This window comes from Dermacentor variabilis, chromosome 1 (assembly GCF_050947875.1).
Source record: "Dermacentor variabilis isolate Ectoservices chromosome 1, ASM5094787v1, whole genome shotgun sequence".
Classification (NCBI taxonomy): domain Eukaryota; kingdom Metazoa; phylum Arthropoda; class Arachnida; order Ixodida; family Ixodidae; genus Dermacentor; species Dermacentor variabilis.
In genome coordinates this window covers 100985786-101001296 of record NC_134568.1, presented here as the reverse complement: position 1 = coordinate 101001296, position 15511 = coordinate 100985786, and the positions used below count along the sequence as shown (strand labels likewise).

At 44.7% G+C, this 15511-nt stretch overlaps 1 protein-coding gene and 1 pseudogene across 1 annotated transcript in view; both read left to right on the top strand.

The window, feature by feature from the left end:
• Window positions 1–15511, top strand: part of LOC142581886 (uncharacterized) — a 64081-nt gene that overhangs the window by 17218 nt on the left and 31352 nt on the right. The window lies entirely within an intron of this gene.
• LOC142581879 (uncharacterized) lies at window positions 8112–12798 on the top strand (annotated as a pseudogene).

Here is a 15511-nt window from a genome sequence, read left to right as displayed (position 1 = left end):
TTTGGTAGTATGTTATCAGCTTCTCTCCTGGCCATTTAAGTCACTTTCAAATTCTTTTTCTCAATTTTCATTTTCATGCAGTTTTCACATGTGTACAAACTTTTGTGCTCTTATAAGGGACTGACAACCAATTTTCATGGTACCCATTTTTTTAGTGCAATGGAAAAGTTGCTGGCCAGTGTCTAATCATAAAGTGATAACGTGGAAAACACCGTAGAACATTGTTAATCAGAATTTGATCTTCAGTGAGGTTGTAGTCATTCACTGGAAACTTGACTGTAAACAGTGATAGGTGAGGGAGATAGCGATTGTGCACTGACATTGGTGGGAGGCAGACAAGTGCAGCTGTAGCTGTGAAAAAGTACTATTTTGTTTATCAAGTCTATGTTCCTGCGATTCATGTTTTCCAAAGGGTTGTTATTTCTACAATAATAGCTACATGTTTTCGTGGTTTCCTGCCAAACTGCTTTGATCATTAACTAGTTAATTTTTTCTGGCCAAGCCAAGTTCTCAAAAGTGAAACTAAGCTTTTACCTGTGATATCCAGTTCAGCGTGCTGCCATAGCCGCGCGTGGGCTAATGTCATGCTGGCACCCGTTTGCGACACTAGTCGTTGGCATTTTGTATCGCGCACGTAGACAGACCACACAACTCTGGGTACTTGCAAACTCTCACTGTTAAAACAGCATGTGCATCGTCGTGCATTGTGAGACGTGTGCTGCTCGTTAGCGTGGACTTGCTTCACGTCGTAATACGCATACAATAAAGGGCAAGTGTCTAATAATATACGAACTGCAATTTTAAGCAATACGTACACTGTATTTAATAGCAGCCAACTTAGGTGAAGTAATCTTATACACTGCATCCGGAGTACTAAGATGTCACTGCCAGATTATGCAACTTACTGGTTTTTGAGACTTTCTTGGCCAATTTAAGATTAGAATTCCTACTTAAATCGCAAACAGTGTGCTGTATTATATCAGTATAAATCACGGTAGTTTCATTTCCATCAATGTCTCCCAACACGTTCTGGCCAGTTTTCAGTCCCTATAAGAAAATTTCGCACAGAGCCTTTTCAGACAACGTAGAGTACTGATATATATATCTATAACATACTGATACCACTTGCAATATTTTTCAGCAAAATATTTGAAATGCTGATACAGAGAATGTAAAATATAATGTGATTCTGGGGATCTTTTGTTGGAAATGTGTGTTATGCACATATTTGAGTTCTCAGTATTCTAGCGTTTATGTGGTGCAAAATAAGTTAAGGCACAATGCTCCGTTAAAAATTCTAAGCTAAAATGTGTCCACACACACACAAAAAAAAAAAACTATTTGAACTATGTGATGTTTGAACTCTGAGCTACTACAGCTGTAATAAAACTGATTGCAATTTTAAAATTACCATCTAGAACTCTGCTAACAACCAAAATTTCAAAGTCCTAGGTGAAAAAAAAATTTTTTTTTATGGAGCATCTTGTAAGTTTGGCAAGCGAACTTGTTGCAAGTCGGTGTGTCTGCATGTGTACATTAGATATTCAATTTTGATATACCTTATAAGTAGAGCTTTACATTTAGTAAAGCATGTGCAAGAGTGAATAGTCCCTGAAAGTGAATATTTTTAAAGCATTTCATTTTCTGAAGTGCGAAACTGCACTTGGATAAGGTAGTGCCTCGTAGTGTAACTCGGTAATAGTGCTTCTTAAACTTTATTGTGCAGACTTTTAAGAGTTTAAGGAAGTCCATGCAGACTGCCCAAGGGACTTTCCATTTATAATCGACACCTATCAGAATAGCCATTCAACCCAAACGTGCATACCCATCAGTGAATCCATGTTTTCCACTTTGCATTGATCGTACCGTTTACGACTGGCCAAATTACACCTAAACATTGGGTTGGTAGATTTAAATGTAGCATATTAGCTATAGGTCAAGGATAAGATTTGGTTTTCTGCAAGTGCTTTTGTTAAATGTTCATGCTCCAGAGAGTTCCAAATAGCCGGTAAGTGGGTTAAAGGAATGGTGGCTGAAAGTTTGATGACTGCTAGGGTAATTTAAGTCTGTAGATGTCTTTTGGCATGTTCCATAGGTACTGCAGGCCAAGCAAAGATCTGTGTGTGCTGTAGTTGGCCTACAGTGTTGGCCCACAATGTTGCATATCATGCAAGACACCCGAGAAAAAATGCAGCAGGATAAATCGTGTTGCCTAGTCACTGCAGTGAGGCTGCATACCTTTTAATTTTTCATTTCGCTCCAGCATTGCATTGATTCTCAATCTGCATTGTTATATTTCCTGTACACTAGCATTCTATTTGAATAGGACGACATCTCGTCTGGTTGGGAAGCAGATTCATAATAAGGAAAGAAAGATAGACTGAGGCCTATGCAAGATGCTTGAAGAGATTACTGAAGTGAACCTAAGCTTGATGTATCAAACTTAGAACTCTGTAAACAAGGCTTCTGTGTGGAAGCCGAAATGTCTTCTAACCCATTTGACCACTCCATTTTGGTCAGCGTTCTGTCTTTTCTTAAAGGGCCCCTGAAACGGTTAGGACAAGTTTTGCAGACCCGTAGGGTACAGCTCACGTTAATCATTTGCAACACAACATGTGTGAAGCGTCTCATATTAAGAGAGCTACGGACGACTACAAGTTACCCTCTTCCATAGCCATGCATTTTCTCCTCAACTCGTTCGCCGAGTGATCGAGGCTAAGCTCCGCCTTCACTGGCTCTGCGTCATGATAGCACGTCGTGTGATCTACTTCCGGTTACTGCTACTGTGTTTGGTTGAGCTCTGTGCCACCAGATGGCTGCACCATTCACGTTCGCGCTTCTGCTCATCCCGTGAAACTGCAAGGTCAAGCGGCCAGGCCCTGTCCCCTCGCTTGTGTTTACCCAAATACAGTCGCCGACCGTTTATTCAGACCTCACGGGGACTGTGGAAATTTCCAAATAAACAGGTGTCCGAAAAAGCAGATTAAGGAAAAAAAAAATCCTTTATTTCCATGCACTTATTCGGGCTCGGCAGTAGGCTTGAAGAAATCGTGAATGCGCTGTTGCACGCTGTTCCATTTACGCGCACTCAGATAAGCCTGAACCTCGAAGAGGGTTGTACGGTCACTATAGGCGGCTGAAAGCACAGTCACTGCTTGTACACACTACGCATGCAACGGTGCCTCTTGCGCAGGCTCCGTCGGCGCGTTAGACACTTGACGCGATGTTTCCGTATGCCGCATTGGATCACCACAACCTCGACACAGCACACAAAGCAAACGCCGTCACGCCAACACCAGTCGCACAAACGAAAAACGTGGCCTACCTCCAGCGTTGTGCATGAAGAAACAAATCAGCTGCTGGATTGTATTGACATGGCTTACTAAGCTGAGACTGGAACTGCTGTAGCCACTCGAACCAGGCAGAAACGATGATGAGCGGGGATTTGCAGTAGCGCCACTTCGTGGTGCAGCAAGGAGGCTCCGTTCAAAACATCTGAACTCCTGTATACACCTCGTGCACTGCCTATAGAGGCGCCACTGATAGCCACCTAGCGGCCGCTTCCAACAGTATGCGTGGGAGCAGTAACAGATGACAACCCTTCGCAGCAAGGATGGCTGCAGTTCAGGGCCTGTGATTTCTCCTTTGTTTGGGTGCCAGGCTGCTGCTTCTGCAGTGACAGCTGTAGGGAAGACGCTGACCTCTGTGGGAGCGGGTATGAACACGATGTTACCGGTGTTTGGGACAACATGGTACACATACGTGCAAGGTGTGTCCCGCAGACAAACGCCATGAACACAATTTACATGACGTGGAGCTCATGTTAACTAGCTGGTAAATTTTGTTTGGTAATGTGATGTCTCAGTTTTTTTTTTAGAATTCTACAGGGTGGGGTCTACCAACCGGGAAAACCGGGAATTTTCAGGGATTTTGAGTAGTCTGGAAAAACTCGGGGAATTAGTGCCTCTATCAGGGAAAATTAGCTGCAATGTTATTGAAAGGGTCGAAAGTCGTGGTAATGCTGGCTCGAATAACAGACAGGAATCGTAATGAATCGTCTTTGACGCCCTGTCGTCGGCTGGAGGAGTTGCCAGTGTACAGTCAATCACAGACTTTCCAGATTCCCATTAATTTGGACGGCTTCGCGGCACCACCACGTACCCCATAGAGTCAATGTATCAGAACGCCTGAAATTTCGGACGCAAGAACTCTTTGCCGTCCAATTATTCGGACGTTTTGCCGTGACCGCAGGTCCAAAACGGCATTAATCAAAGCCACCACCGCTGCCAATTTGATTACCTCGCCGTCTCGAACTGGCGCTCTCGCACGCAGATCCGCTGGCAGCCGTAGCCACCACTGTGGCAAGGCTAGGCCTAGCTGCTTCGACGTTCGCTATTAAGGCTCTTGCTGTTAAGTGCCGCGTTTTTTATTGAAAGAATTCGCTGCTGTCAGCAATGGCATGGACTCCGCCTTTGTGGTCCTCGCGATTGGCTGAGTAGCTTGGAAAGCATGGTGCGTTGCACAATTCCCATTTCTGAAAGTCAGCTTTGCCTCTGTACCGAAATGTTAATTGGTGAAGCATGCGCAAAATTATTGCAGTGAAGCATAAGAAGCGTGGGAAGGGGCTGTTGTTCCGAGACACAGTATGTATTCTTCAATTATATCTGCGTGCACCCGGTATTTCCTGTCGCAGTACGAGCACCAATATGCCTAATACGTGTACCAAGAGGCCTGCAGAGCGTTTTCGAATGTGCTTTTGGCGGATTGAGCCCTTAAGGGCAGTAAATGCCATGCATTTATTTTTTCCAACCGGCAATTTTTTCGGACGTATTCGCGGCCCCTAGGGAGTTCGAAAAATCGGACGTGGACTGCAGCTGACCAACAAGATGCTTCAAATGGTCCGTGGGGCGAACGAGTGGCGGAAGGCGGACAAGAACAGAAAGGACCTACGCATTGGGGAATGAATGGGAAAGGAAGTATGCTGCCACCGTTTTGAGCTGAAAAAACATAGTGTTGGCTGATGCTGAGATGCAAATGTCCCTCATCCAAACCAAAATAAACTCTTTAAAGCAGTGAAACATAACACTGAGGCGTCGTTACGGGCTGAGAGTATGTCGGGACAGTTGAGGTCGACTTACGAGCTGTTGAGAGAGAATCTCAATTGTGACAAAGTTCGGGCATCATACCACTGAGCTTGCTATCAGTTGATAGAAATAGCTCATATTCGAAGATATTTGCTTCTGTATGCATCTCTTTTTATTTGTATTTGAGAATGTCAGACTCGATTTGCAATTATTTTCAAAGACATCTTATTTGCTGTGCATTTTACTAACCCCTCCCTCCCTTCTCTTCTTTTTTTTCAATAGCATAAACACTACTCCTTGGTATTCAAATTGCATTGTCGTTTTTTTTTTTAGCTTTTTTTTATATGCTTTCTAGAGAGTGACAGCATCGGGCGATATGGTTTCAGCCCGTCTTGACATAAAACATAGTTCTGCATCACTCAGGGAATTTGCAAAGGCACTCGGGGAAAACCTGGAAAACTCGGGGAATTTGGAAATGCCAACTTGGTAGACACCCGATTCTACCCTTGCCGTAATGCTGCTTCTGTACCTCAATAATGAGCACCCGTCGTTAGTGTAGACTTATATCAAACAAATCCGCATGGTGCTATGTCTGCACATGCCGTTGTGATTTTTCTACCGATAAATACATGTTACCTCGCCGAATAAGTGTGGTCGAAGTTGCCTCAATAAGAGTAATCGCAAATTTATTGATGGAAACGCGTACACTAGTCAACGAAGTCGCCAAACGCACGGGTTAATAAAAGCGTGTGTTAGGGCTGTACCGCCAATGCAATTCTGCTGCATATGCCGATGAACTGCCGTTCCCACTGCAGTTTTTGCAATTTTAAATTCCCCAAGGGAGCTGCTTGGAAACGTACAAAGCTAAAGTCTAACTTTTCAGTACTTTTTTTATGTTACTAAAGGGAGGTGCCACATGATATATTTAAAGGCAGAGCAGCGCTAGTCAATGTAGATGAGCGCAGGCGGCATGGCCGGGTTTAGTCCTTGCAGCGTAAACATAATAAGAAAGACTTCAGTTGAGTACAAAATTCACATGCAAAAAGGGACTACATTGTGAAACAGCGAAAAATGGAACAAAATTACCATGTGCAGCAACTATTAGCATTTCTCGCCATGAACTACCTATTTTCTAAACACATTTCCCAAGAAAACACAATGTCTCAGATGCCCTCGAGCGAAAAGGATAAAGCTGCTAAAGAAGCACTTCCGTGTGGTACCATTCCGATAAGACGCAGCGTGATTTATACCCTTTACAAACGAAACGAGGCAGGGTGAAAACCTTGCAGCTCAAAAGAATCGATTAACAAGAGTTATGCATGGGAGCAACTAGCAACAGTTAAACATGTGTGAAGTCACGCATAAAATAGATGTAAAAACATGGAAGTGCGCAACACCTGGTGTGAGGATTTACCGGGCCACGTAAAACCAACAATTTCAGTTCTTGCAACCTTCAGTAGCTTTAACATACAACACAATGCACTCGTGCAGTAGTGCTGCCTAGCTAGCGCAGCATGGTAAAGAAGCAGAAAACAATATAAGCGGCAAACGGCATTCTGAACTTTAGCGAAATGCCTTTAAACCGCATGCTGCACTGCAGATGAACTTCGTCACTCGTGCGTCTGTGATGGAGTGGAAAAAAACACAGAGACAAAGGAAAGGATGAGAACAAGAAATTTCCCACCGAAGCGGCGATCCATTTTTGCTACCGTTGCTCCCGCTGATGAGGCTTTGCGGGGAATGATTAGAACCGTATTGCCGGCATGTTTTCGCCGGTATTTGAGCCTCCTCCCCCCCCCCCCCTGCAACAATTCTTCGGTTTTCCTTGAAGCTTTGGCCACCCCACACATGTGTAGGGTGTTGGCTATTTTGCTCTGAAAACGTGAATAAGACAGAGAAGCACTACCAACGACGCAACAAACTACGGCGCGTGCCTGGTTCCTCTCCCGTGTGTTCTGCACAAGGCCCCCACCAGTGGCGCGTCCATCGGTGTGCACTATGCGTATAGGAGAAGGCAGGGAAAGGACGCCACTTGGGAAGGCTCCTAAAGGCAGAGGGGAAGTGTCTCCCAGGGTGTCCACCAACTGGGAATTCTCAGGAATTTTTTAAGTCCGGAAATTCTCAGGCAAAACTTGGGGGAACTTTTGCTTCTATCAGGGAAAATTACTTGTAATTTTATTGAAAGGGAACAAAAGTCGCGCTAATGCTAGTTCGAGCTACAGAGAGGAATCATAACGAACCGTCATAGTGCAAGCACCGATATGCGTAGTAAGTGTTCTGGCAGGCCTTCGGAGCTTTTTCGTACGTGCCTGTGGCTGTTTGAGCCCTTAAAGACAGTAAAAGACATGCATTCATTTTTTCGGACATTTTTGCGGCCCCTAGGGAGTCCGAAAAATTGGGACGTTGACTGTATAACCATGGAGAAAGGGAGAAAAAAAAATATAGGAGGGAGAGTTACGCGATTCTGCTAGCCTCGGCAAGCCAACCTCCTCTGAAGCCGCCCCTCCCGCTCGCCGGGGTCTTGTGCGCGGTGCCTCTTGGAACGAGACGGTCATTTGAGGGATCGCCCAACGTTTGTGCGCAGGCGTGAGTAATGCGGGCGCGAGAGAGAAAATCTGGGGGCTTTTATGCGAAGCATATTACTAGAGCTCAACCCAACTCCTCAGGCGCGGCAGTGTCGCCTTCAAGGCTGACCACGTGACACCGTGACGTCACGACAGAGGAGAAACGGGGCTCCAACTCGCGGCGTCGCGGCGGTATATAAGCAGCTGCGCTTGTTTCTAAGGTGGCTTTGGCTCAACTCTTGCAAGATGGGCTGGGTGGGAATCGAACCAGGGTCTCCGGAGTGTGAGACGGAGACGCTACCACTAAGCCACGAGTACGATGCTTCAAAGCGGTACAAAAGCGCCTCTAGTGAATGCGGTGTTGCCTTAGAAACGAGCTGTTTCTAAGGCTCAGGCGTGCGTCGCTTGCTCAGGCGCACATTTCGTTGCCGCGCCGAACGCTGCGTTGCTCGACCCTCACCGCGTCCAATGCGGGGCGCATAGTCGCTGCGCCGTAGCCCATTGTCTTACACCCCTTGGCGGGTCGACGGGAACGCTGTCGCGTTCCACTCTTGAAGGCGAAGCAGAGTAACGCATGAGTTGTTTCTTCGTCTAGCCGAACCAAATATAGCCAAGCAACAGCAGTTCACCAGGCTAAACAGTGGTTCAACAACTAAAATAAAGGCTAGTATGCTTCGCATCCTGGGCTTAACCTTAGCTAAGCCACAGCCATTTTTTTCTCCCAGGTTTCTTAACGCGTGCTGTATGCGTTTGTCCCCTAGGCATGCCGGCATTGCAGAGTGGGTCGAGTTTGTTTACACTACGACGCCGGCTGCCCGTGCAGTAAGGCAGTGGGCACGGACGCCCCATTTGGTGATCGCTGTGTCTGAGGGAATGTCGGACAGACTTTCTTGCGCCTACGTCCCTGGTGCCGAGTCGGTCATGCTGGATTAACCTTCCTTGCCCCTTATGGCACTCTACCTTCAACAAAACATCACTTGGCAGGCTTTTCATATGCTGCTGCCCGCAACTTTTCAGGAGCATTTTTGAGTAGTCCGCTTTGAGTGAAATAAACGCACAGCGCCTTAGCAATCGCGGTTGAACTCCGCTGCCTGATATCTTGCCGCGAGGATTATTGGCTTTGCGTTTCGCCCAAGTTATGTTAATTTAGCCTAGGTTTAGGTTAGGTTAGGTTAGCGTGGAAGGCGTTAGGGTGGCATGGCGTATTCTCAGTGGTTACGCCGTGAGCATTATTGTCATTTTGTTTTGGCCACATTTGCTTAGATTAACTTTATGTTAGGTTAACTTTACATTAGGTAAACATAAGAGGCGTTAGGGTAGCGCGACATATTCTCATAGCGGTTGCAGGGGCGTTGAGAGTCACCGGTAGCCTTTCAGTAACTTGCGTTTAACCACGGTTGCTAAGGCGCTCAGACTTCTAGATTTTCAATATGTGCAGCCCGGCCTCTACTACGGTCCCTACTGCTCCCACGGAAACATCTGTGATCAGGGTTCGCACGGGTCCTTGAAAACCTTGAAAACCCTTGAATTTGAAAATGTGATTTTCAAGGCCTTGAAAACCTTGAAATATTTAGTGGTGCCTGAAAAACCCTTGAATTCCGTGATGATAGTCATTGACGCCGTTCAGCGATTGCCCGTTGATCAAGTGGCCACATTGAAAGCGAGGGTTGCCTCCCGATCCAAGCCAAGAAAATCCAGTCCGGTTCGGGCGTTCGTCCTCCATGTTGTTGTGTTTTTTGTTTTTTTTTTTTTGTTCGCTGTGGTCGCGCACTTTTTATAGTTGCCGTCTTCATACCGCTTGTTAATCGCCTCCCGTTGGCTTATTCAGAGCACGTGTATTGCGGCATGCGCTGGACGTGGACGTAATTGTGCGTGTGCGCAATGCCCGGGAAGTGCAATTTCCAGCGATCGTGGCTTAGCCATGATGAGTAGAAAGACTGGATTGCGCCGGACACCACAAGTTTGCATCATGCTAGATGCAGACCGTGTGGAAAAGTGTTTGACATCTCGTCGATGGGAGAGTCTGCGCTGAAGAGCCACTAGAGGAGTTCGAAACACAGCGCGAGCGTGAAGAATGCAGCAGGTAGCTCCATGTTGAACTACGTGACATCGCGCGAGTGTGGCGAATCCGTTTGTGTAGTCGAAACGCAGTCCTCGAATTTGAATGCCGCAAGCAAGGCTCACAATTTAGTGACAAGCGGAAATATTGTGGGCTTTGTAAGTTGTCACGTGTCATTACTCGTACAGCTCATCCGCCCACACAAGCGATCTGTTCAAGAGAATGTTTCCCGATAGCGAAGTGACGAAGCTCTTCACATGTGGAGAGAAAAAGTGCGCGTACCTGGCGTGTCATGGTCTTGGACCACTCTTTCTATCATCCATTCATAGGGCGATAGATAAGTGCGACTATTACATCCTTCTGTTTGATTAATCCGCAAATGATTACCTCCACCAGAAGCAGATGGATATACACGTCAGGTACTGGGATGCATCACAAAAAATAACAAGGTACACATTCGTTTTTATGGGCCACACGACGGCAGATGACATCGAGGATAAATTGTTGAAGGCACTGGAGCCATTACCACTTATTAAGATCCTACAAGTGTCCATGGACGGACCGAATGTCAACTTGAAATTTTTCAGAAGCTTTCAGGAGCACCTTCAAAAAAACTTATCAAGTACAATGGCTAGCTTTAGGCACTTGCGGTCTGCACGTTGTGCACAACGTCTACAGGGCGGGTGTAACTGCCAGCAAGTGGGGAGTGGACATTCTGTTGTCTAGTCTAAGTGTATTGTTTGAAGATTCCCCGGCGAGGCAAGAGAACTTCGTAGTGGTGACTGGTCAGGCTACATTTCCCCTTAAGTACGTCGCCCATCGCTGGGTTGAAAATGTTCCGGTAATTGAACAAGCCCTTTCACTGTGGCCTGGTGTGAGAATTTACATTGAGTCTGCAAGAAAGAAAGAAAGAAGTGAACCAACCGAAATGTGCCTCCTTTCAAAACTTGCTCAGTTTCTCCAGTAACCCACTAGTCCCAGCAAAACTTAACTTTGCCCTTGGGATTGCACTAATTCTGAAATCTTTCCTGACGGACTATCAGGCAGACCAACCACTTGTGTTTTTTCTGGCAAGGGACCTCGAAACAATTGTCAGGAAGCTTCTCACAAAGTTTGTGAAGTGTTCAGTTCTCTCTGCGTCAGTTGGGACTACAGGCCTGTTGAAAATCAACATTGAAGACGTGAACACGCTGCACTTGAGAAAGTGGACATTGGTTATGCAGCTGAACAAATTTTGAAGAATTCCAAGCTCAGTGCAAAAGATGCGTTTGCATTTAAAATAGAATGCAAGCAGTGCCTTGTTAGTGTGTGTAAAAAGGTTCTTGAGAAGAGTCCTTTAAGATTCCCTTTGATTAGAGGCCTTTCCTCACTGGATCCCCATCAAATGTCCACCAAGCCAGACCAGCGCCTAGCAGGACTTGAGAATGGTTTGAATGCCCTTATCGCTGCAAAAATGTTGAGCAATCACCAACAGTACGCCGCAATGCTGCAGATGGAGAAGCACAAGCTGCGATTGTTTGAAAAGAGCTCTGACAGGCTAGACATTTTTTTCTTAGAACTCCTAAAGTTCAATTCATCCTACGCTGAGCTCTGGACAATAGTCCAACTTTTACTTGTGCTCAGCCACTGCCAGGCAACTGTCGAAAGAGGATTTAGTGTCAACCGGCAGGTCTGTGTGGAAAACCTGAAAAGTCTGTCATATGTCTCACAACGCGTTATATGTGACGCCGTTGATAAGGCAGGTGGCATCCTTGACATTCCTATAATAAAGGAGTTGAGGACCTTCGTTTCAGCTTCAAGGCATCGTTATCATGCATATCTGGAGGCGCAGAAGAAGGAGCAACTTGAATAAGCAACGGAGTCAAAGAGGTGCCTTGTTGAGGAAGAAATTGATACCTTAAAGCGAAAGAAAGCAAGACTTGAAGCAACCATTGCTGATCTGACAGCTTCACCTGACAAATTGGCTGAGAAAGCAGAAGAGACAGGCGACGTCGTGCACATTGTGAAGTCAAATTGCCTTAGGAAAACGGCAAAAAGCAAGACGGAAGAACTTCGAAACATCAAGCAAGAAATAATCTCAAAGCTTCAGGAGCTTTCATGAACGCTTGTTACGACCTGTCTTAGTTTAGTATTAAACTAGTCTGTAAGTGCGTCTTTTTCTTAGTGTTCAATAAATTTGTTGCAGCATGTTTTAAAAAAGTTGTTTTACTATAAAGGGTACTAAATTGAGTATTGAAATTAGTCCTTGAAAAAAACTTTTGGGGGCCTTGAAAGTCCTTAAAAACCCTTGAATTTGTGCCTTCAATGCCTATGCGAACCCTGTATGATGTTATTTTCAAATTGCATCACTGTGAGGCGCGAGAAAGTTATGATTCGGCACATTGTTGCCAGACCATTCGTGTTTGTTTGGTACGTGGTGGTAATTAGTGGCTTGGTGGTGCCTCTTGTTAAAGGCACTGAGGCACGTAGGAAGTATAATGCGTGGGTTTCTCCTACCGCGGGCGTCGTTCTTCGCTTCAAGTACGTTACCTTGAATTGAGGAGAAAGACTGGGTTACTGAACCCATGGCGACATAATTTTCAAAGCATCACTTGCGCTTACCACCGCATTTAATCGGTGCTCTCACCTCGAAACCTGTCCAAAGTGTGCTGGCCCAAGTGTGGTCTATTGTTTTGTCAAATCAGCTGTTGTGTACCTGAAAATCCGGTGCATATTTTCTTGCTAAATTTTGTTCCGCTGTCTGGCACCTATATAGGATGAGACGAGATCTTTCTTGGGATGTTTATTTGTCGCGTGTTTGCTTAGTAAAAGTTTCTGCTGTGCGTCTTTTGTTGTAAAGAAATAAATAGCATTACCCTGTTCTCTAAACGCCGAAGTTGTCACCTTTCCTTGAGATTTACATGCACTATTTTGTGAGATTGTGTGGTGCGACGTCCTTACGCTGTTGAAACGTGCCTATTGAATTCTCGCCGGTCTTTTGACCATAACAATAGGCCGGCATGGCCTCAAATATGGTCGGGATCCCTGGCTTGCCAGTCCATCGCTGGGCACAAGATGGGACGAATTTTTTTCACACGAAAAAGCAGTCGCTGCAGACCCTAGACGCTCGCTTGAGCGCTTGCACATGTTTGCAGGGGTGAAAGGCATCGTATTGTTTCCCAGAAGATGCCCCCAGACACGACGAATCGCAGTCAGAAGGACGGCTTGGTTGCCTTCATGCATTTGCAGGGCGAAAGGTTTCCTCGTGTCTCTGAAACTGACCTGAGACGCGACCAGTCGTCCCTGAGGTCGCAGGTTGTTGGACACAATGCCGGCTAATGACTCGACGCCTTTGTTCGCTGCGGTATTGGCGCCTTTCTGCTGCTTGCTTAAGCGGTGAGCCGCATGGTGGTTTGGTGCGTTAACCTGACTGACATAACACAGACTTGACTCTTTCACACACTTGAATTCCTTCACTCAACCTCGGCATGTGTTTGCCATGCCGACTGTGTGCGCATATTCCAAAACCCGCGCAGCAGGTGCAACTAAAGTGAGCCAATTAAAGCCACCGCTTGCCTATCACATGAGGGCCTATTTCCCATCATCCCATTCCTTTAATTTTTTTTTACTAGGCTTCGAAATTGTCATGCGACACTCCCTCCTAGTATTTGACTTCCTTTATGTGTACAGCTGACCAACAGGATGCTTTAAATGGTCCGTGGGGCGAACGAGCGGTGGAAGGAGGATGAGAACAGAGAGGACCCATGCATTGAGGAACGAACGGGAAAGGAAGTATGCCACCGCTTCTTTGAAGGAGCTTGAGTTCAAAAAAACAAAGTGTTGGCTGACGCTGAGATGCAGGTGTGCCTCATACAAACCAAAATAAACTATTTAAAGCAGTGAAACGCAACACTGAGGCATTGTGTGCGGGTTGAGAGTATGTCAAGACAGTTGAGATTGATTCACTAGCTGTTGGGAGAGAATCTCACTTGTGACAAAGTTTGGGCGTCATACCAATGAGTTGGTAGAAATAGCTCATATTCGAAAATATTTGCTTCTGTATGCATCTCTTTTTATTTGTATTTGAATATGTCCGACTCGATCTGCAATGGGCTTTTCGACTATTCTTTCGAAGATATTTTCTTTGCTTTGAATTTTACTAACCCGTCCCTTCTGTTTTATTTTTTTTAGTAAAATAAATGCTACTCCTTGCTATTCAAACTGGATTAAGTCCTTTTTTAATTTTTAACATGCTTACTAGAGAGTGACAGCATTAGGTGACGTGGTGTCAGCCTGTATTGACATAAAACAAAGTTCTGTGTCACTTGGATATTTGCAAAGGCCTTCGGGGAAAACATGGAAAACTCTGAGAATTTGGAAATGTCAACTTTGTAGACGTCCCGGTCTCCATTGGCAGTGATGCTCTTCTCCTGGTGGTATAATAAAAGGACGGTTAATTTCTTCTATATCCTCCTATGTTGAACCAATTTGAGAAAATCTTTTGGTAAAATGCTTGAATCTAGTGTACAGCCAAAATTTGCAATGGGGGCTGGTGAAGTCACGCTAACGAGAATAATGTATTGGCATGTCACCATCTTGCGACTGGAAACAATTCCTTGTACATAAGTTATAAAGCAGGGTGAGCACTTGCACAGTTGCAACCATTCAGGTGCAAAAATTGCAGCCATAACTGCAATACTTGCTGTTTTACAGGCTACCATAAGATGCGAGACTTAAGATTTAGAGTTGGTAGCGTGAAATTGTGGGGGAAAAAAGCACTCTTTGGTGCTAGATACCCATTTCAGTTTTCTGTAATGAGCTCACAAATTTCACCCAGAGGTAGCAAATGGAAGTGAAACTAATTTTGCACGCTCTAACCTCATAAAAGTATTTCCAAGTGCATTTCAAATGTTTTTCTTGAGCCAAAAAATTCATGCATAAGAGGTTCAATCAATCAATCAATCAATTTTTATTATTACATTAAAGTAATATACAGATAGAGGTATACAGAAGGAGGTCCCATAGTTAAAACTGAATTGGGACCTCCTGTTCATGGTTAACATAAAAGTTCATTTGGCAAGCAACAACAGCTCAATTGGTACAATTCCATTAATAATAAATAATGAGATACAAATCTAAGTAGATGAAGTAATTAATAGACAATATAACGGCAGTAAGCAATATTTCGAAACTAGATAAAATTTAAGTAAAAGAGGAAGAAAGAGAAAAATTAAAGAAAAAGAATGAATTACATGTTGGAGTACATAACAATGGCAGATCTAAAACCAAAAGAAGAGCCGGGCCGAAATCGGATTATACGGTGCATAGTGTCACTTACATATCACATAACAGAAAATTTTTCAGTTCATCACAAAATCGATGGGGTTTTAGGTGTTTTATGATAAATGGTAATGTATTCTATGATGATATGGCTGCAAAGTGAACGGTCAGTTTCCCTTAATTAGTGCGCACTTTGGGCAGAATGAAGTTATTATGCAGTGTAAAACGAGTTGGGTTAGTGTTTGTTAGAGATGATATAGAGGAGTTAGCGATAATGGTATTTTGTCATTTATTAGTTTCAAAAGAAAAGTGGCAAGGTTGTACTTGACAAAGGCTGCAACATCTAGAATGTTATTTGCTTGTAGTAACTGTTTAACATTGGCGGTGTGTGGATTCGACGTGATTATTCTAATTGCCTGGATGGTTTGTATCGGCTTTAGGTGAATAGTGTACGTGTTACCCCAGGAGGTTATGCAGTAGTTAATGTGAGAGTGTACAAATGCGAAATAGAGTGAAAGCAACACAGGTCAGGAAAAAAATGGACG